This window comes from Anas platyrhynchos, chromosome 2, assembly GCF_047663525.1.
Source record: "Anas platyrhynchos isolate ZD024472 breed Pekin duck chromosome 2, IASCAAS_PekinDuck_T2T, whole genome shotgun sequence".
In the NCBI taxonomy this organism is placed as follows: Eukaryota; Metazoa; Chordata; class Aves; order Anseriformes; family Anatidae; genus Anas; species Anas platyrhynchos.
The window spans coordinates 109,754,931-109,778,177 of NC_092588.1; the positions used below are offsets into that span (position 1 = coordinate 109,754,931).

A 23,247-nucleotide genomic window follows, 5' to 3' on the forward strand; every position below is an offset into this window, starting at 1 on the left:
ATGACAATAAGAGGATGAATCTCTTAGGAGGCTCTAAAATTGTGATGGATCTGAGGTCTGGTTACATTGAAGGAAATGAATCTCATGAGAGTATCTTGTCAATGGAGTGGTTTGTCAGGTGGAAGAACCTCTGAAGGCGCTTTAGGGGAAAGTCACTGGAGAGCAGCTCAGTCACATCTTTGTTATTGACTGACAGAACTTTATGATGACAGTCAATTTAGAAAACATCTGAGTTTAACTGTAAATAACTCTTCCAGCATTTCACTAAGGGGAGGGGATTGACAACTGGAATTTTGTAGGTGTCAGTAGTGGGAAAACTCCTTCCTAGCTCAGGTTCAGAAAGGTTTTGGGTTGCCTCATACCCAAGACAGCGATAGGGACTATACTACTACCGATGAAGAAGAAAGCTACAGATCCTGAAGCTGCATTGACTTATTTTAGTGCCTTCTTCTGTAGGTGCTTGGAGGCCCCCTTTGAGCACAAGGTTTCAAAAAAGAGAAAGCGCAGACTGTGCCACTTTTTTTCTCTTCTCTTTCCCTTCTTGCATGTAGAGATTGGTGTTTGAGAGACTCAGTAAATGGTCAGCCGACAGTCTCATGTGCAATGAGCTACTTTAAAATGGTGATTTCCTTAAGGCAGAATTTACAACTTTGCTGTTAGCCAACATAGTACACTTGTTGGGCAGATCTTCAGTAGCTGTAGTAACAGTCATACATGTTGTTCGGTATAATTAGGTGAAGCCTGAACAGTCTGTACTATGTGAGGATTCCACTTATGTAACCAATGTGAAAGAACATCTACATTCAATCATTTTTCATGACAGAGGACTAACACAACCAAGACCCTTTTTATAGGGGCTATGTATTAATGGAATTAATTCAGTTAATCTTTTTTTTTTTTTTTTTTTTAAGTAAGTTTCTATGATTTTTGCACTCTGATATATTCACATACTCTCCATTTTCTATGAATTCATCAAGTTGCAGAGAGATTTTTTAAAAAAAGCATTGATTTGGATGTGAACTGAGAACAAATTGAAATGTTCTTGTCATTTCACCTGCTTGGAGGAAAAGAGGTTTTTTGTTGTTGTTTTGTTTTTTTTTCTTTTACAGAGATGAAGAATTATTTTCTGTCATCTCATGTGTGTTGCCTCTTTACTTGAAGAGTTAAAGAATATATGCAAGTTTAATTATTTTTTTTTTTGTCTTCCCTTTATGTTACTCACAGATTCTTTTTTTTTAGTTATCTCTTCCTAATATTATTATTTTTTTTAAGTCTTAGTTCAGTCTGGAGTCCTTTATCTGACTCATGTTGTTCAGATTGACCCAAATGAATTCGCTGAATGTTCTATACAAACTGCAGGGACTATTTAAAGGCAGTGTGCTAGAAGGGCCATCACAGCTCAGACTAAAAAAGATCCATCTAGCCCAGCATCTTGGCTCCAAAACTGATGAGAAGTGGTGAAAAGTGGATGGTTACTACTGAAGAATGTTATAAAATGATAAGCATGTAGTGATAGCTATCTGCCTTATCTTCCCAGCTTCCAGAGAGATGCAACATCCTAAGTCAGAGGCAGTATCTTTGTGTTGAATAGATCTTGATGGATCAATTTGTCCAAGAAATTTTTAATTCACATCAAATTCAGTAAACCACAACAGCCTGAGGCAAGGAAATTTTAAGTTATCTATGTGCTATAATGAGGCAATGCTTCTGTTTTTATTAGCTTTGAATTAACCAATTATTTGTCACATCCTTGTTTACTGTCTTTTGTGATACAAAAACTTCCATTCCCTATTTGACCTGTCTTTGCTACTCATGATTTGGAGAGCTCTTTTCTCTGTTTATCTTCCCTTCTATGCTGACAAATTGTAGTTTTAGCTGTTCTTAGTCCTTGAAAATTGTTACTGCTCAATATATACTACATAGAGAAAGATTCCAGGAAGGGAGCTTCCTTGAGTTTATTACAAACAGGGATGCAAATCACTCATGCAGTTTGCTTCCACGGCCTTCTCTCTTCTGTGTGCTCCTTTTGTACCTTAGCAATCTGCTGGTCCTGCTAATTGATAGGTGTCCTGTTTGCTATGGAAAAGGGTTAACTGCAAATTTTTGATGGCCCTGTGTGTCTTGAGGCGTATGATGTGTTTATTTTCTATTTTCACCTTGAACTTCTGAGGGATATAGTCTTTACAAATGAACATTTACCCTCTGTTTAACCATAGAAGCTTTTTCTTAAGTATTTACTCTGAGAATTGAACCTGCTGGGAAATATCTTCCTCTTAGGACTGTCAGCTCTCATGTATCTTTTTCAACCTACTACTTTTCCCCACTTTTCTTAAACTTGATTACTCCATAGTGGATTTCTTCTTGTATGTTCATGTATGTGTAATGTTTAATTTCTTTACCTTTACTTTTAATGTAGCTCTTTGATATGGGACTTAAGGACTTAAGAACTACTTCTTCTTCACCCCCCCCCCTTCCCTCCTCCCCAATTATTATTCCTTTCATTTAAAAATAATCGTCTGCAATTTTCAAGTTATTGTGAAGAAAATTAAAAGATGGAAGGTGTTACTTTTTCTTTTAATGCATTATCTTTATTTGCACAGTCATTGCAATTAATAATATTTCTCTTTTCTAAGATAAAAGGATGCTGTTCAAGTGCTTCCATACAGCTAGAAGCTGCTGAGCATCAGCAACGTAGCCCACAGGGTGTGACCAGTACACCACCTGGGGATACATCCCAAAGCTGCCCAGTTATGTGTTGTGTGGGATCCTCAGCCACCTGCAGCAGTATTTTGGAGCAGGAGAGTAGCAGCAGTGGGTTACCACTGGGGCTGGAATTTATGGTTTCCCTCTGACCAAGATCTCTGGGACAAGATCTCTGGAGCACCTCTGTGAAATTGCAGTACATGCAATGTAACTAGGAAGGCCACTGTATGGGGCACGCAAATTCCAAAATCAGGGAAGTATTCAGGAAAAAGCACTAACAAATGCATTTTTCTCTAATAATTTTGCATTTGATTAACGGACTTACCTTACCTGAATTACCCTGATAGGCTCTGTCAGTTCAGCAGGCAAGAAAAATGTCAGCTAAAATACTGACTTGTAGCTGCATCTGAGGCAATGAACATGAACCTGAAAGACAGATAAAGGCAGTAAATCATTATATGCTGCTGGGGAAAATTAAAACTTGAAACAAACACTTTTTTTTTTTTTTTTTCCTCCTCTGAATTCACATATTAGAGAGGCTGAAGGGACATCTTTAAAAGTCATCTTACATCCCTGATACAACTATTGTTTCATTAATGTGGTTACAGGGCTGAGCCCTGCTAACAAAATGCACAATCTATTTTATTGTCAGCTTTTAAATCAAGCTGTTTCAACAAGAAGTAGTCAGACTGTAGGAACTTCCCCCATTTCATTGGAATGAGCCCTACACTATTAGGTATGTTTAGGGGGATATAAAGGATCCATTACAGAGTTTGCTGACTTGCCCAAGACAGCTTTAATAGATAGGGGGCCCACTTCTGTTTCAGGACAGTGGAAGGTTTGCATGAAACATATGAAACATACCAGAGAGGTCACAAACACCATCCACCTCCAAGCATTTAAGACAGCGGTATAATTACCGTAATGCACAAATGAATGAAATTCTTCTTTTAAAATAATTTCTTGTCTTCCCCCATTCTTCTTTTTAGTGAAAGAGGCTTTATGTCTAGACAAGCAAAGACTTGAAACCTAGTTTCTTCCCAATCAATTTGCTTGTCCTGCCCCTTGAGAACTATAAGCAATCCTTGAAACCTTCAAGACATCCAAACAAATTATTGCAGAATCATTTTTTTTTCTCCTTGTAAGTCTTAAGTGCTGAGCTGTCCTGGAACATATACTGAAATAATCCTCTGCCAAGGTGTGGAATCCAATATGCATGTAACCACTCAAGCTTCAGGTTACCTGGAAATCAAGAAAGACATTCTTAAATATTCTTAAACATGGTAAAAACACCCTTTCATTTTCAACAGAAATTAAAAATTGTGGTCAGAGACCAAACTGGAGGGAGAACATGCCCTGTCCATGTTTTGGATAGGATATTCCCAATGTAGGAAGTGCATCTGGTTAAATCTGAAGCTTTAGGTGACTGCTTTTTGTCTCTTAGAAGTGTCAGCTTTCTTGTCCCCTGCCTGAGGCCATCCCTCATCATGCACTGAGGACTGGAGCTGAAATACTCTTGCTGATCCTTTTCCAGTCTGCCTCATGAGATGAGGATAACAGGCATGTAAGTGAGAGCTCAGTCTTTTGGGACATTTTGTGTCTTCAGTTGCCAGTTACATCAGACTAAAATGCCCCTATATGTCTGCTTCAGTGTCTTCCTTAGGACTTTCAAAGCAGTTCCTCAGTAGCACTGACCAGAGCACCCGCAATAACTGCTAGTCCATAAGTGACTTAAGTTGTGTTTAATGTTCTGAAACAGCTCTGTTACAACATTGCAGTAATGCTGTCCAAACCCAGCTCTTTATAAAGTGCTGTATTGTATGCAAGACTGATGTTACCATGCACGATTTAAATGATGACACAAGCAAAACTTCTGCTCTAAAATGGAGAAATTAAAGATACCAAAATATTATCTTTCCTCTTGCCAAGGAGAACAGCTGGCAGGATGGGTTTACTGATCAAAAACTTTGGCCAGCAGACATAGGTTATCATTTTCACAGACTTTCCTTCTGAAATAAAAGATTAACAAAGCATGCTATTTTTTATTTCAAAATTGGAGGGTTTGTGTCTTTCATCTGGTGAAATTTAGCGTAAAAGTGAAAATAATATCAAAGTTACAGGCACCATAGGGAGGCTGTTAATGTGGGAACAAAGGGCATTTGGCCAGTTAAAATAATAAAAGACTATACAACTTTCCCAGTGATGGCTGAAGCCCAATTAGTACTTTCCAAGTAGAGCCACAATATTCCTTTCCAGATTATGTGGTTTGGCATGACTCAGAATGAGTAAACTTACTTTTCTACAAGGGAAAAATATAATTAACAGAAAAAACAAGGTCACACAGTATTATGCTTTAAGTAAGCAGTTATTCACCATGGGGTGTACATTAAACAGTCAATATTCATACACCTTGGACAGGCTGAGGCAGAGGCAAAGTAATGTCTCAGCATACAAAAAGATACATATATTATCTTTATAATATGTGCACCTATGTGCAAGGGTAAAATGCAAATAGTTATTTTATTTCCTTACTAGGGGATGTGAAAGGAGTGCATATTCAATGTCCATGTGCATAGTGCTCAAACATATGTTTCGAAAAGTACTCTGTCAATTACCATTATATACTTCTCAGTAATAAATAGTAGTTTAGATATTTTCCTTTAACTGCTTCCTTTAGATATTTTTTTTTCTCTTGCTAAAGGCAGAATTGTTTGGAAAATTCCTTTTGTCTTAATTAATTTTGTTAAGAGGACTTGCAACCTGGATACTCACATGGAAAGGCACTAAGAGTCTATTCTGATTTGTAGCAATCCACTTTATAGGACTGTGGAAGTTGCATGAAGCCCACTAAGACTCAACAAAGCTAGAAATAAACTAGCAGGGTAGGGAAAATGAAAGAGAAACTTCCAGTTTGGAGGTGAATGTGCAAATGATTTGTAAGGATAGCTTTTTTCTTCTGTCTGTTTTTTGATAGTGTTTTTGAAATGAACAGCTGCTCGGTTGGAGCTCAGGTAGAGGGGAAATACATGTAAAACAAAAGAAAACATGGTGGCTCAGGGTAAATATATACTATGGCAGCAGAATGAAAGCTGCCCTGCTGAGACGTCTGGTTGTTGCTCTACTAATGACACTGTTCATGAGAAAGTGAAGTGATATGCCAGGAGGAAGATGAAAAAAGAAGAAAAAGTCAAACTTCAAAAACCAAGGAACCACTCCCATCACCTGAAGCTTAGACCACACACCTGAAAGGGAGTAACCCACATCCAGTCCCAGCAGAGAATGAACATCCTTATCTCCCTTTCAACTCCACCAGTTTGCAGTCATTTTATATACTTTTAGAAAGTGCTTGTAAGGGAGGAATTGCTTATTTATTTCCTTCTCTTTTAATTATTATAGTAACCTGTGATATCAGAAGCCTTCATTAGTCGCAGCGTAGCTCCTGCATTATTCTGTTTGTATCTCAGTTGGAACAGTTTTTTCTTCACTTCCCAGCCCCACCTGGGACTACTTACTCTGTTCAGATCCCAGACAGCCATCTGAACAGCCCTCTCTGCTGTAGCTGTGTGTGTGAAGGAGGAGGAAATGCATGGGTAGCAAATGTGGGAGTAAATATGTGATCTGCTATATTGTTTCAATGGTTATGTATAGGTAACATGCACAATATTCATACTGACTTCTCTTTAAATTAATCCACAAGTCAATAACTAATTGCATACAGTACTGGAGTGTCATCTACACAAGTTAAGATATGCCCTGAAATACCTGATTTTTAAGTAGTTACTTGAAAGACAAGAAAATCCTCACTGGCTATGGACTTGCTCTAAGTATCAAACTACTTCGAAGCAGAAAAAAAAAAAAAAAAAAAACCTTACATTATAGACTATTATTGTAAACCACTCCCATTTTGACAGACTGAAGAAGAGAAGGCAGTACTGGGGCAAGGAGGCAAGGAGCAGAAGGGCTGTCCCATCAGCTGCTGCATACTTGCATCAGCCTGCATGGTACAGGAGCATCTGTGCTGATGCACAGCCCCTATTTCCTCGAGTGGAATTTTCCACACTTCTGTTCTTGAATCAGAATGTATCTTCTTACAACGTGGAATTACAACTTATGTAATCTTTCTACTGTACATACAGTGGAGCATGTATTTTTGCTCTTCAGCATTTCACCACCACCACTTAATCTAAGCATATACCTTAACCCTCTTATTTTAACACAGATTGATTTCACTGGTGTTAGGGAACTGAGTTGTTTAAGTAGGTGGTCTAACATATTTATTTGATTCAAGTTTATGAAGAAATGGAGATAGTATAAAAACAAGGAGAAGATAACTAAAATTTGATATACCTAAAGACAACTTTTCTGTATCTCTATACAAAGAAATCTACTTTTATGAAACAACAGTGCTATTTCATCTTGAGTCAGAGCTCTAAGAAATCTAATGCAAAGGAACTCAACACAAGAAATTCAAGGCAAATGACTGAGGAAAAAAAAAATCATTTTACATAGAAAATATTTTCTGGATACTTCTTCGTATAGATACCATAGAAAAGGTTTTACTTTATATTAAGTAATTAGTGAGACAAGCACCTCATATAAGTACAATCTTCTTAGTTAGGAAAAAAATATTGATTTTAATTTTAAATTTGCACCAGAATGTTGTGCACAAGAGGAAAAATAATTGCTTTTTACTTTGAGAATAATGCAATAATAAGATAAATGTTCAAGGGTGAATCTCTGCTCTTCAATGAAGCCATGATAGCTGCTTTAAATAGCTTAACAATCTCTTTCTGTATAGAAACTAGTCATGGCAAAATTATGCTGTGGAAAATAACATCTTGTCAAACAAGAATACCATGTTTACCTACAAAATCCACTATCCTGGCATGCAGTAATTGTATTTTATTTTTCCTTGTGTTTATGTTCTTGCAGTGCTTTCATCACCTTGTGGTTCTGTGTATCCTCCAGCACTGTATTAAGCAATGTGACTGATATCTGTCATGTGTACTTTAATTCTTTCTTAATTAGCCTAACAACTCTATCAGACTAAAATCAGTCATATGGTATTACCATCCATTGCATGTTTTACTTTGTCTCGTGTTTCTCTTTGTAAGGTAGTTTGTAAGTCCCTTTCCTTTATCAACAAAGTAAGTCTATCGCTGTCTACAGAGGAGAGAAATGAAAAAAAATGTCCCAGTTTGACAAATACTCTTGTAAACTACAACTAGTAAAACTGAAAGAGGAGAGTTAGAGGGAAGAATCACTTTCAAATTAATCTTGTCAAGCCAGAATGATCATTTGCAAGTTTCTGCTACAAGTACTGATGTCTGAACTTGTCTCAAATATTTCTTTAAAACTGTGAGTTATAGGTCAAGAGAAATAATCTCTTCTGACAGAAATATCAACTCAATTTTTGAAACCACTATCTGCATATGTTAAGTTTATAAGTCACAGATCTCAGGATTTGTAAAATCAAAGCCTTCCAAACTCAGCTTAACAAAATAAAAATACCAAGACTTATTCTTCTTTTGATGAGAGTCATTATGTTAACTCTGAAAAATGCTCAGAGCTTACCTGCTTGTTATACCAGTCATTAGTCCACAGCTATCAGCTCCACAGGGATTCCCTAAACAGAATACAACATATTAAAACATGACTAGCAACACACCAAATAGTCAGTACGTTAAATTAACCACTTCAACATCAAAGAAGGTATTATATAGCAATAGTCAAGGAGGGCACACTAAGTAAAACTAGCTTTTAATAACTTAATAAAATAATCCTATATAGATACAAATTCCCATCTCAATGAGCAGATTCCCATCAAAGTTAGAACTGACAAAAAGATTTTTTTGAGAATTCTATTAAGCTGCATGCCCTAGTAATTAACTCCCTTTTTGAAAGGATTTTTATTTTTCCAGCACTCAAAAAAAAAAAAAAAAGAAAAAACAGACTATCATATTTTAAAAAGGTTTATCTTTCTTCCTCCAAAAAATCCCTCAAAAAACAAGTTCATCTTTCTTATAAATGGAGAAGCTCCAGCTAGCAACAATGTTCTAGTCTTCTACTCTCTTTAATCATACAGCAACAGGTATTTTAAAATTGCTGGCTTCCATGTCAAAATATGGAAATCTAAATCATTTTCTTAAAGATTTAAAGTTTTCACATTCCTGGCTCGTGGAACTACCAGTGCAAATTCATTAAGATGCTTCTGAAAATCTCAATGTCTTTTTAAACCTAACAGATGTAGATTCTTCATTCTAAATGCCTGATACTTGAGATGCAACATTTACAACTAGATAGCATCAAAAGGCTTTTGCTTTGTGAACAACTGCAGAAGTACTGATGTAAATAAATAGGCAAATCCTAATTAATCTGAAACAGTCATGTAAAGAAAATATTTCAATGGTACTCCAAAAGCATAGACTCTGTGAGTCTTAAGTGTTTAATTGTTATGTCAACTTCAAAAAATAATCAAAAATAAGTAAAAGGACAGATATACTATGGTGTGATTTCTACAAATAGACTTGTAAATAATACTGCTACTACAGAGCAGTCTAACACAGAGATTTATGAAATTATTTTGATTTAGATAACACTATTGTTTTCTACCATTAACAATGTGGAAGTAGCTAGCAGCTATGTGCCATGCTTCAGATCCACAACAGAAAAAAAAAAAAAATCTGCTTCTTGGACAATCCAGAAACCTTTTCCCTAGCTTTACTGGGGAGAAGGTGATGGACTGCACACCCCCATACTTCTTGCATGCTACTATGCTACTTTGAGAGATTCTTTGAGTTTGGGAGCTTCTGCTCTAGTGGATCCAAGATTTATTTTTTTCCCCGTACAAAGTAAAATACAATATCTGAGCATCTATGAGTACACAAAAGAAAACAGATAGATAGATTTGCAGACATACAGATAAAAATCCTAGGTTACTGTGTGCATCATACCAGACTTAAACCATTATGTTCTATCACAGACTTCTGAAAAATTCTTACTCTTCAATGCATCACTCCCAGTGCTTTCAGTATGTTATCTCCCTTTGTCTCCCAACACTGTTCCTTTTTCTTTCAACTTATTAAAAACATATGTTACCTTTGGAAAAAGCACATTAAGAACAAACACGGTTAAACTATTTCTTAAACAGTAGTGTTGGCAGAGAGATTAATTTTAAAAATTGCTATAAAATAGGAGATGAGTTGCAAACAACATAGAAGGATCTAGGTAGGCAAATTAGGTGACTGTGGAGTTAAGTTGTCAGTAGGATACAACCATGAAAAAACAGATGTCATCTAAGGATGGACCAGTTACAGTATTTCTCATAGAGAAATGAAAACATCTGTGCTAAAGCACCTGAGAGCTTCTGCACAATTTTTTTTTCATCATGATCATGGAAGATAAAACAGGTAAAGAACTGCAGTGATTACCAGAGAGAAATCATCTTAAGAACAACGCTGCAAAATTTTTACTTGTTTAGTCTAACAAAAGCAAAAGCTGATACAGAAAATACTTATTCTCTAAAAACACAATACAATGGTAAACAGTAGGCAGGGATAAGAACTATTTACTCTACTGAACAATGTTGGCACAGGAACAAATGAGTGTAATTTGGCCATGAATAATTTTAGGCTGGAAATTAGAAGGTTTCTGACCAGAAAAGTGGTGAGTTTCTTGTACAAATAGTGGGGAAAAATAATAATAATTAAAAAATAAAGTTATTTAATGTTGAGTATTGTTAAATTCATGAAACTGCCTTGTGTAACTAAAGAACTGCATTTTGATCATTCAGGAGACAGTTTCCAAGAATTATGCTTGCCTGTTTTGTAAAAGCAAGGGCAAAATATATATATATATATGTAATTATATAAGAATTAAATCACATTTATGCATGTTATTAGAAATAGGGCTTAGGAAAATGCCATCCATATGTAAATGTGTCTGTAATTAAGTTTGTGCTTTGCTACAAGAAAACAATTTAACTTGATAAGTAAGTATCATATTGTACTCCAGTGTTTGGAAGTTGATTTTTCTAAATGGAAAGATGCAATCTGTCACATGCAGATTTCCTTCCTTCCTTCCTTCCTTCCTTCCTTCCTTCCTTCCTTCCTTCCTTCCTTCCTTCCTTCCTTCCTTCCTTCCTTCCTTCCTCCCTCCCTCCCTCCCTCTCTCCCTCCCTCCCTCTCTCCCTTCCTCCCTCCCTCTCTCCCTTCCTCCCTCCCTCCCTTCCTCCCTCCCTTCCTCCCTCCCTCCCTTCCTCCCTTCCTCCCTTCCTCTCTTCAATAGTTTACCATTCTAATTCTTTTATTTTGCCTTGTTGTATTCTTTTAGTCTCTTACATTCTAGAAAATGCTTTTATGAGGTCAGCAATGAGAGACAGCTGGAAAAAAAAGTCTACCTATTACACCAATCTGACCGCATTTGGCTACTGGCTTCCTCAGATAAGCATTTGTTGTTAGTGTAAAACAGCATTAGGAGAAAGAAAAAATATGTCAATTGCTATGGAAAGACATAGTCTGAATATCAGAAAAAAAAAAAAAGCAAACATAAAACAATGTTTGAGTTTTGAGTTAAAATAATAACTTGAAAAATGTTGTGAAACTAATTCCACAAACACAGAAGGAATTTGCTGAGATTGCAGTTACGAGGTTTGCCTGGAGACACAACATGAAAGCAGTGCTTAGGTTTTTCTTATGCTGCCTGTCATGCCTGTAATGGTCTCCCTGTTAATGGCCAATAAATGTGGTTCACCTAACACTGTAGTGGCCCTTGAAATTCAAAGCTGTGTTATGCCACTATGCCATCTGAGGAATTATAGTTGTTTGGAAACTGGACTGCATCCTCTCATCAGCAAAGCCAAGGAGCAGAAAGAAAAAGAAAATATTGCAAAATCAAAATAAAGGTATTCCCCTATCTGTGTCAAAATATAAACAACTGACAGAATCCCGTTGAAAACAGTGAAAGGATTACGTATGTGTATTTGAAAGTCATGCCAAAATTCTTTTTGCAAACGTATGTGTGCAAATGAATATAATTATACATTTATTTTCACCTTAAATTGGTTATTTATATTCACTCTGTAAGCCTACTTACAAAAGATTACTGTGGAAGAAACTGTAATCAGTTGCAGTATGCATAAGCTATTAGCTTATAGGTGATACGCTCATCAAATATTCTGAAAATACATCAAAACATAATCTAATAATATATCAAATGTCCCATTGTTAGTGTACTTGACCAGATAGTGGAGGAATTTAGCTGTACTATGTAGAGGAAAAGGGCACATACAAACTTCCCACCTTGCTGATCAAGGAGAAGCACAGTTATGCAGGATGGCTATAACAGGCTTCACTTCATTTGCTGAAAAAAAATAACATCCCTAATAGTCACAGAACCAAATTAAATAACTTTAGAATAAGAAAAAACATGTACATGTGATGAAGGCTTTTTTTTAGTGAAAAGTTGGTTAATTATTTGTTTATTGACATTAATTTGATTGATTTGAATTTTATTGAAATGATACAAGATTTTGATTGAAAAATTCCAATACTGGTTTATTTTTGCATGTCTACTATCACTGAAATATGTTGTTTCTTTGCTGAAGAAGATGTGAACGTCTACCTTTTTTCCAGCAATCAAGCGAAAAAGTACATGTTTGGAAACATGTTCATGGACAGCTACAGAATAGATTTCAGGATTAACTGTCTGAAATACAGCAAAAAATAGACACTTCCATATTTCCATAATTTTGTTAGTGGCTGAAATCAAGTGGTGCAAAGATGTAGTAAAAATAGTGCAAAATAGTCAAAAGCAAGAAACTCAATTTTCAGTTTACTTTAACTCAGCTTTATACATTTATGAAAACTTTTTTTCTCTTCTTCTTTCTTAACCACTCCTTACTCATAGTTACTAGCCACTGTATTCTGTAGCTTTTACAACTAACAGCTAACTGAAACTACAGACCTGAAGGCCTCAGGAAGTTTTTAAGAATAAAGAAGTCCACCTCATTAATTTTTTATTTATTTATTTTTTTGTCTGTAGTTGTTACTCAGGTACTAGCCATGATGTTGCAAGGTTGCTGACAATTTTCACATTTTTTCTTTACTTTTTTTACTTTTGCTTAGGAAGTACAAATGAGATACTTTAATAGTGCTATGTCCTCTTTTAAAAGAACATGTTACTCATTAGGAGTTGTTATTTCTCCTTGTATTTAGTGCTTAATGGCCAAAATGACTTGTATATTGAAAAGTGAAAAGGGACTTCTGAGGAATGCATTTCCCCTCTTTGAAGTCTGGTCTGCCCATCCCAATAGCACCCAATCAGCAGATGGAACTTTTTAAGGTTCCACTGCCACTTGTAAGTGAATAGCTTTTCATTTAGCTTTTGAAATTGAAAGTACAATTCCCAGGGAGGAGAAACAAAGAGAAGCTACTCTTAATTGACAGGTTATTTGTGTTTCTGAAGGTTACATATGTTCAGCCACAATGGAGGAAGAAATGTAACACTGAGTATAATCAGTGCTCAGTAGAGCTTAGGTGTCTCTCAGTAAGTTCTTCTCTTCAGTGATGGTGAAGATGTCATAAGCTGAAATTGAAGAATGGCAGGGATCCTAAGAGATGTTTTGGCATATACTATCATATACTAGGTAGAGTATTCTGCTGAGGGTAAGCCTTTAGAAGTAATAAAGATCAGATTTTGGTCCCATCCCTTCTAATTTCTGCCTTATGTCTCACTTCTTCCCCTCATTAGCCCCCTCATAGCATTCTCTTTAATATAGTTAGATGTTATCTAAATTTATAATCTCCAGGTTCTAAGACCTTTTCATGTATCTGCTGTGATGCAAAGGGACAGGTGAGATCCAAAGTTTTGGTCCATGTAGTCCAACCTCTGAAAGAATTCGTGTTTTAACTGGCAAACTGAGCTTAAGGAATTAAATTAGCTAGTAGCATGGTTCTGGTTTCCATCAACATTGAGGGTAGTATGAAATAGGGGCAATGAATGTATGGTTTTAGGTTAATCTTTGGGTCAAACTACTTTGAATTTTTGGCAGGTCCTTCTTTTGCCTCTGCCATTTGGTTACATTGATTTTTGAAGCAAGTTTTCCTAGCGGACTACATTCTAATCCAACAGGAAAAAGTAGTATCTGGGAAGCTATTAAATAAGGTTTCAGTAGCTTCTGTATTTTCTATGTGCATTAATTGTCAGAAAACTGAATAAACCAATTTGGGAGTAGAGAAGAGTATCATATAAAAGTACTTGCAAATGGCAGTAAATCCTTGAAGATGGAGAAAAAGAGTAAACATAACACACTATTTAGAAACTGGATGAAAGACAATTCTAAAGTAACTAGGTTATTGATCTGCCATCAATGAAAACTGCATTCCTCATTGTGCAAAATACACCATGTTCCTTCATCTAACTTTGGTCTCAGCTTGCTCATTTAAATAGTTTTCTCATGCAGACATAGCAAGATTGACTGAGTGCTGGATTATGAATGAATTTAAATGATCTTATGGCTCTGATGCAGTTCATAATCATAATTTAAAACAAATGAACAAACAAACAAAAAGACCCCTAACCTTTATGATTATAGTTAGAATAATTAAAACTCACGTACACATAATAGGAATATTCACAGATTCTCATGATCTAAATTGTATGTTTGTCTAAACCAACAAGTTTCTCTACTTCTGATATTCCAGGATATATTATTTTATTTACTAGATTTCACATTTGTCCTTTGAAAATACGTCTCTTAAAAAGGTAATATTGTTTCTGTGGGTGATGAAAATGAACAACTTACTCTGAGTTATTTAATGAAAAATCTAGAAACATTCCTATTTAAATGGTAGATTTATATATATAGTGACCAAATTTTGTGTGTATATGTCTATATGTCTCTCTCTCTATTTATATATGTAACACAAATACAGAATTAGGATATTCTTACTGTTCTTAAGGAGAAGGAATGCATAATAAAGTCATTATTTTCCCAGTTATATGAAGGTGTACACATACAAATCTGTTTGTGGTTTAGGCATAGGAAGTGTATGCAGGTAACTCTAACTTCTGTTAAGGCCTCTTAGTGCTTCTCGTTTACATGACATTGTTCTCTGCTGCTTACAATCCTGCCAGACTTCTGTCATTCAGCTGGTATTTTCTATGCAGAGCATTTGCATCATGTTGCCTTTTTCCTATGTGTTCCTATTGTTGTTGTTATGAATTATTAGCATGCCATTGCTTGGAAGCTCGTGGCCTTGCCCCTTTTTAAAAATACAGTAAATGTTCTCATGCCTGCATGTCTGGAGAGTCTAGTAGAGGTGGAGAGCAGTGAAGAAGGTGTTCTCCCTGGGAGATATACCTATTGGTTTCTTTATGAAAATCCACCCATGCTGGGGCGCTTGGAGCTGCCTATACTTTGAAGGCCAGACTGGAGCAATAAAGAACCAGCCTCATACCACTGAGCTGAAACACAAAAGCTCAACTGGAGGGCAGAAAGGAGAGCGTAAAGCAGAATGGCAAAGAAAAGTCTGTTTAGAAAGTATTAGTATTGACTAGCCAAAGACTGGGAAGTAGGTTCGGAAGTGATAGTGATAGCTGTTGTAAGAGGTGTGGGAAGCCCAGGGAAGGTGTTTTGCATGTGCAGAGGGATTATGACAAAAAAGTCGGTACACAAAATGGAAAAATGCTGAGATGGAACAAAAGAAGCAACAGCATGGGGCAAAGAACTTACTCTGTGCTCAAGACAAACACTCTAAAGAGCAGCAATTCAGTATGTTTGTCCTCATTTCCTTGGGAAACCAATCCTTGCTTACCACATAACACTAATGATAGCAATGCAAATTTCCTACAAGGTTTTCCTCTAATACTTGTCTGTACATTATCATATTTGTTAATGAAATTATTTTCATGACGTGTCCTGTAGGGTGAAAGAACTGTGTTTAGATAATCTTAATTATAAATAAATAAATAAATAAATAAATAAATACACAGAGATTAAGGTATCAAGTATTGTCTTATTTAGGACATACAATGTGAAGTACCAGAAGGTTATATTTTTGATTCCTTTACAGAGAAATGCATCCTATGCACATCCCCTGGCTCCAAATGTTGTTGTGAGAGCTCAGTACTTCAGCAATTTAGACACAACTGTCAACCATTTGGAAGATGAAGCGCATATCATAAAAAAGTCTGTTTTAAGTGATTGCCTAGCACCAAGTTCTGTAGCAGAGGAAAGGACACACTCTACCTCTTAAATATAATAAGAGAACCATTGAATATCAAAAAAGATGAAACTGTATGCAATTCATAACCAGCTCAGGCTTCTCAGCTTACCTGACAGAGACTGTCCCTCAGGAACAGGTAGCTGATAAGTTTAATGCTCATAAGATTTGAAGAAAATAATTCCATCTTAGAAAAGGAATTTAATCCATGCTGATTCTGTGCATAATACCAACCATGCTGTGTCACTTAGAGGAAAGGTGAAAATAATGTTTTGGCTTTCCAATGTAAATGGGATCTAGCTACTTAGGCTAATATGAACTGTATGGTCAGCTTAGAGATATTAGATGTGCAGGGCTTAGGTAGATCCCCTTTTCCTTCCAAAACAAAACAAACCAAAATAAAACAGTATTTAAGCTGTTCTCGAAGAGTACTACTCTGTATGAATGTCTATGTGAATAAACATATTTGGAATGTATTGGGTTATGGAAATAGTTTTTTCTCCAGTCTCAGTACTGATTGATAAGTTGAATTTTCTAGGTGAATATAACAAGAGCTGCCCACAAACACATAGAAACTAAAAGTGGACCTACTTCTCTTTAAGTAATTAATAGCTATGTTTTATTTAACTTAATAACTATATGGGTAGTCACCCATCTCAAAACCTCTCTGCATACCTCTCTCTCCCCTAGCCAAACAACCAGGCAATTCCTACTATGAGCAGAGGATGTATGATCACACCTGTTCCCCAGTCTCAGCAAAGTTTCTCAGCACTTACTACCTACAGGTGGTATCGCTACAAGTCAGAAGATTGGATGGTTTCTTTTGCCCTTGTGCCATTTGATATACTTTTTGAATTAACATAAGGAGTGGAAGAAACAGAAATTGGTGAGTATGAGAAAAGCCTTTTCTATTGAACATTTCACTGTGTATAACTGAGTATAATTCAAATGTATATTCCCTAGTGCACAATATCTGTAAAATACTGAGTATAAGTGAACATTACAATGGCAATCTAGAGTTAAATCAAAACAAATTGGATTTTTTTGTGTGTGTATGTGTTTTTCTTTTTCTTTTATTTTTACTTCAAGAACATTTCCCAACTTAACATTTTCCACAAGTGCTAATTCATTGTGTATTCAGGTTATGCATGTCAAGTCACGGATTAAGTATATTGTTGCAAACATGCTTTTGGATATGAAAGGGAAAGGCAAGGCAAGGCAAGGCAAGGCAAGGCAAGGCAAGGAAAGTTTTCAGACACAGTTGGGGCCTTATTTTGAATTAATGTTAATTTTTAACTTTGTGTTCAATATGACAAATTTTAACATACATGTAATTAGGGGGTAACCTGATCTTGAACACACAACAATAAACTCTATTGGTACAAGAACTGGGGAAGTCGTTATCTTCTTTGCAACTCACATTTTGGAATCCATTTTCCCTTTGTGTCTGTCAGAAATCATTCAATTTTCAGAACTTTTGCTTATGTTGCAGTTGTGCAGATAAAATCACAGAGCAGGTGTATGTTTATATTTCATTAAAAAAAAAAAAAGGAGTGAACTGATCCTGTGAGGTGCTATGCAAATATTTTAAAACCAAAGTTTTTTTTGGTTTGGTTTGGTTTTGGTTTTTGATAGTGTGTATAATATAAACTGAAATGGCAAAATTGTTTACCTCTATCACATCCTATGGTTATCACATAGCATCAAAAAGGGAATAAGCCACTTATGTATTTTAACTGTGTTTATGAGCTCATTTGGATTTTCCTCTGTTTAATTCTGAGTTTTCTGCATTGGAATGGTTGTTTTGGAAATGTTTCTGTTATCCTTTCAAGTCACTTTGGTCTTACTTTATTCTTAAGACTTTTGTCTGGGAATAATGGTGTCATTTTCATAGCAGTCAGACTGCAGAGGAATCTAGAGATGCTTTATACATACTTATCAATAATGCATTTTTCTGCATTCTCAGGGGATCATATTTCCATAGGCAGCTATATTTAATTCAAGAAACTGTAAGGTGAAAAATGAACAATTAAACAAACAAACAAACACAGCAGACCCTCCTGCTCAGGGCTTTTGTCCAAGCAGATACAACCATTACAGATCAAAACGTATGTGATGTACAGAAGCTAATAAGAATTGCTAACCTATTGAATACAAATGTCATGAACAGATATATGGTCAAGAAGGTCCCTTCCATTTGTAAATAATCTTATCCTGCATTGCTGGTTTAAGTGTATGTTTAGCTGAGGTAATGTATCCCGGTGAACAGAAAGCATCTTCTGTTCAACATTATGTCAGCTATAGTGGACTGTACCCTTATAATCAAAACAAAGCAAGAAAACAAACAAACAAAAAAGCCAGGAATAACTTTCACAAAATATTCATAATGGAAGAAAATGAATCAATGCATTTTTTATATCAGTGGCACAGGGCATTTTGCCATTAACCCTAGTGGCAGTAGAATGGACTCCCATATGTTTTTTATGTGTCTGACTGAATCACAATCAGTGCCTAGATGTAGGTGAGGGCGTGGATCCAGCAGAATACGTCAATGGAATTTTACTCAAGTGAATAATTCTGTTTAATGGGAAACTTAAAGAAGTGGTTTGGCCCTAATTTTGCAGAATCATTTACAGACAAGTAAAACACAATGGAAACATAAGCACAAAAATGGACTAATATTGTATTGCAATATAATGTAGATTAACTGTTGAATCACTATTGCTAAAATTTTTGGCTTTATTTTAGAAGTTTAATATTGTACGTTCTCCCATTTATTTCAGCACATACAATGACACAGCTTAAACTCTTCAGCTGTAGCTGTGTCTGATTAGCGATAGCCATACTAGGAAATACATTAGTGGTACAGTTGGCTATATTTTAATGCTTTTTTATGGGGTAGTATTGCTAATACTCATTTCATGATCATGTAGCTGAAAATGTTTTAATGTTTTTTTTACCTGATTAGCATGTGCAATATATCCTGCAGGCAGCCTGCCTTCTTTGAAACAACCACCAACCCAAAATGCAGGTCTTACTCACTGAGGTTCTCAAACTTTTTCAGAGTACTTCATAACAGAGTGAGTCTCACAAACAACCTCACCTCCTGAGGGCACTCTCCTAAGATCCTATGGCAACTACTGAAGGCACTTACATTGAGAGACAGCATTAGGCCTGACCAGCACTGAACATTATAAAGACGAGGCCAGTACAGAGCAGTAGGAGAAAGCCAGTGGCACATTAAGAATTCAGAATACAGAGTTAGGAGACTCCAGAGTGAATCATAGCACAATTTGGCTCAGGCCCTGAGATAAACATTTCAAGAGCATTTAAACTCCTTATTGTTTCTGCTTTGCTGCTGTTAATGAGGATATCTAGCAACCCATGACAAACCACTCTCTACAGACTGTCACGGCAGATAAGACTGGTAAAAAAATCTGAACGCAAATGCTCTACAGAAATAAAATAGTTAACAGACTACAATTGCAAAACAGTATATGATTCTAATGATTATGGTAATAATAATCACATAAATGCTAGCAGGTACTTGTATGATATTCTTCATTCAAAATCCTGTTTGCATGATCCTATCATAATTATACAAGTATGTTATATTTATGTACACAAAATCATAAAATAGTCATCATAGAACAGTTAAACCAAAACACCCAGTTCTCTTCTGAAAAGTTTAGTCTAAATCTCTTGTTTTATCACCACAGTATCATAGTATAGATTTTATAATTTCACTAGGGTTTAAGTCTTTGTTATGTGCAGATTTTTCTTTGTTAAGTTGTGAATACCATGTGAAAAATGAAGAATATATATTTAGTACTGAATAGACTAATTAATTCCAGCTGGTGTGGTAACTTGAGAGTATGCTGCCTAAGAAAAACAGTCTGCTAAATCACATTAATGAATAATCTAAAATTCAAGATTTTTCAATAATCATATTTTGTCCCCTTTCAAATTCCTTTGTTATCACAGCTCAAGCTCTAAAACCTTCTGTCTCTTCTACCTCAGAGAGCAGTATTCATTTGTGTACAGGAAATTTAGAAATACAATGAACAGTGCTTTAAGAAGACAAAATATCTACAATCCAAAGGGTTCAAGAACATCATTATTTAGGTATAATAGTTTCTTATTTAACAAAGAGTCAAAGCTGAATACAAAACCAATTCTTTGTGCAAAGCAATTCTGTAAGTGTATTTTGAATAAAGAAGTGTATTTTAAATATGCTTTCTTGTCCAGTTTTAACATGTACAAATACTGAAACACTTAATTAGATGTCACAAGATCATGCTTTATTATATAACTATGTGCTATAAACATGCATTTTTCCCCAAAAGAAATGCAACACAGTCATATAAATAAGAAGAAATATTGCTTACCTTCCTTAGCAAGTACTCCCTGGAGGCAGAGTAAATCTGGTTATAAAATGAAAAACAAGATTGAAGTGTACAACTCACACACATACAGACAGCAGACACAGTTGTCTCCATGAAGAATGCCTGTTATAGCCTTCTGTACATTTTTTCTAACTTCTCTGTACTGTAGTTATGCTACAAGGACTCTATGATTAAAATTACATTGTGTAGCATAGGTATAGGCACCAACATACTGCATAAATGGCTCTTACTGCTCCAGAAGTCACACACCATCCTATAGAAAATTTACACCTCCAAAACAGAGATACGTTACAATCAAGCAGATTGTGGCAAAACACTGTGCCTGGCTTGTCCGTAAAAGTTGTTACTTTCAGTGATCAGTACATATTCACAAAGCATGCTATCTTTACATTTACATATGTATATGCATATGTACAGGCACACATTTATAAACAGAGTCACAGCCTATCTCTCACTACCTCTTACTAAATGCTGAATAGGGGGGAAAAAATCTCGTTAGGATTACACACAATCATTTCCCTTGACCATGGCTTTTGCATTCGATTGTCATGTCACGCAACCAAGACCAGTGATGCTAGAGAGCATTTATAACCCAGACACAAGTAATTATTCACATAAGGCACCGAACTCATTTTGGCTTCCCCTGCGACAGCACTGCTACTGCTGTAGCAGTGCAGAGCCGCTGTGCTGTTACTCATTTGCTGCAGTCTTTGTGCAGAAGTATACGTTATAAACAAATTAGTAACACAATGACATCCAATGCCCAGCAACTAAAGAAAATCATAGAGAATCAATCAGCTCCTACAGCAGGCATGTAGATTGGCTGTAAAACCATTTAACAGTAGATAGATTTTCCTGTGCTGTCGAAGTTAAAGGCACCAAAAGGAAGCATATACTAAGGCATTTTTGTTCCTCTGTGATATTGATCCAATGCCAGACGTAGTAAAGCACAATGGGCACACAGTCAGCCCTGGTAAATTAGGTAAATTGGAGATCATTTGATGGTATTCTATTGTTGCTATTGTAATCACAGTAATTTTCACTGGTAATGGTGCTTCGTGATGAAGTGCAGTTCTCACAGGATAATTGTGAAAGGTATCGAAAAATTCAGGGTGTAGCATCTGGTTTTAAAAGCTCTTCAGATTCAAATTGGCATTTTACTTTATCTTGAAAATTTATTAGAGATTCAGATCATGCCGGTTTAAATGGAAAGGTGAAAGCAGGGTAATTTCAATCTATGAATTATTCAGATTCAGACTGGTGAAATTGCCATCCATGAACTGATTCTCTGACAGTCTCTTTTGCAGAGCCTCCATTACGCTTGTCATTTTTATTTCTTTATCTACAATCTCTTTCTCAGTTACTGCGCTTGTCCCTTAGGGCTGTGCTTCACAAACCAAGTATTTCAAATTGGCAATAACCTAAATGTGTTGCAGTCTCAAATCACAGTCTCCACAGGCTGTCTTTTCCAAATCATTAAAAACCACATCCACGATGGTGTCTGTTATGCTCTTCGATTAGATGAATTAAAAAAAAAAAAAAAAAGAAGAGAAGAGAACAGGGCATCATATCGTAGAACAGTTATGTTCCTGTAACAGTCCAGCAAATAAAGTGATGCTTTGTGTTGGTTCCTTTGTTGTCAGTGTAACCCATTCTAGCTGCATAGCATCACGCAGGAAGAAACAACTGTTAAAGCAGGCTGACTTTGTGCCCTGATTTCCAGCAGAAGCAGATAAGGGCTGCTTTACAGGCAAACTAATCCACGCAAACATACACTCAGAGACCAAGCGCAAGTAATAGCTTCTTACAGGCAAGAAAAAAGAAGTAATAGTAGTAGTAGTAGTAGCAGCAGTTGTAGTAATTGTAGTATTAGAAGAAGGAGAAGCGACTGGATAACCGAAAGTGTTTCGTTCTCACAGACTCCAACTGATACAGACTGCAGTCCCAGAGACTCTCCACTTGATGGCTGGTTGTGTCATTGCTAGTCGCCTGCTGCCCTGTATCCAGAAGGACTGGGATTGATTTAGTTCAGAGTCTGGTTTCTCATTTGAGCTTTGCTATACTGCTGTAAGAAATTGCGGCAATCTGTATTACCAATCTATACGACCCTGGGATGCTGGCACGGCTTCAGCAGTGGAGTGCCTGCAAAGGCCCCAGTCCGGCAAACAGTGACAAACACCATCATCTCCTTTGTCCTATGGCTGCAGGTATATCATCGTGGCATAAAGAACCTCTTAGTATACAAAATGAGAAACCAGGCGTTCTTCCTCAGAGGCAGTTTGGGTACCGAGCTCCGAACAGTCCCTGTTCAGCTGAGAGCGCTGCCAGGCTGAAGCCAACACATCCAGGCTGCATGTCTGTTCCTACGCTAACACCAGGAAAATCTCCCTCATACAAAAAAAAGACAAGAATAAAAAATCTATGCTGCTTTGTGCCTGGGTCTATGCGTCTGCTTTGCCGCACTGCGACTAGAAAACTGCAGCACTAAGAGCTCTGGCAGTTGCGATAATGTAGAAAGCAGCAGCTCTGTGACACAGCAGTCAGCTGACTTGCAGTGTTATCATTCAATGTCCTCTATAGAATAAGGCCAGTTTCTAAGGTAGCACCAGAAGGATGACCTTGCATACAAAAATTGGGCTAGAAAGAGCGGCCGTACACTTGTACACCTGCAAACGATTTGGGGGTGATATGTACCATTTGCATCAGGAACATGTGGGTCTTTAGCCGTCTCTTTTCCCTTCCTCCTTTCATTCTTTACAAAACAGAACTTGGCATTTACTGAGCAGTTTTCCTCCTGCAGTGAAATAGTCAATATAATAATATGCAATTGATTAAAACACTATTGATAGGTAAATTAGCTTAAAATTATTGGTTGTAAACCAGATTTCTCAAAAAAAAAAAAAAAAAAAAAAACG

The 23,247-nt window shown here is 36.3% G+C and overlaps 2 long non-coding RNA genes across 6 annotated transcripts in view; one reads left to right on the forward strand and one right to left on the reverse strand.

The window, feature by feature from the left end:
• The window catches only part of LOC110351823 (uncharacterized), a 43,066-nt gene extending 20,679 nt beyond the window's left edge, over positions 1-22,387 (forward strand). For both annotated transcript variants that reach the window (XR_005263053.2, XR_011806894.1), the window contains 2 exons: positions 16,617-16,812; positions 22,252-22,387. This is a non-coding gene — a long non-coding RNA (uncharacterized lncRNA). The remainder of the gene's footprint in view (positions 1-16,616; positions 16,813-22,251) is intronic.
• Positions 2,593-22,257, reverse strand: LOC110351824 (uncharacterized). Of its 4 annotated transcripts, none has more exons than XR_011806893.1 (6): positions 20,315-22,257; positions 9,705-9,801; positions 8,278-8,329; positions 3,624-3,945; positions 3,034-3,129; positions 2,593-2,886 (listed from the first exon to the last, which is right to left on the reverse strand). It is a non-coding gene; the product is annotated as an uncharacterized lncRNA (long non-coding RNA). The 4 variants fall into 4 exon arrangements; XR_011806891.1 differs by having other exon boundaries at positions 3,029-3,129; XR_011806892.1 differs by lacking the exon at positions 3,624-3,945.
• Positions 22,388-23,247: the final 860 nt, after the last annotated feature.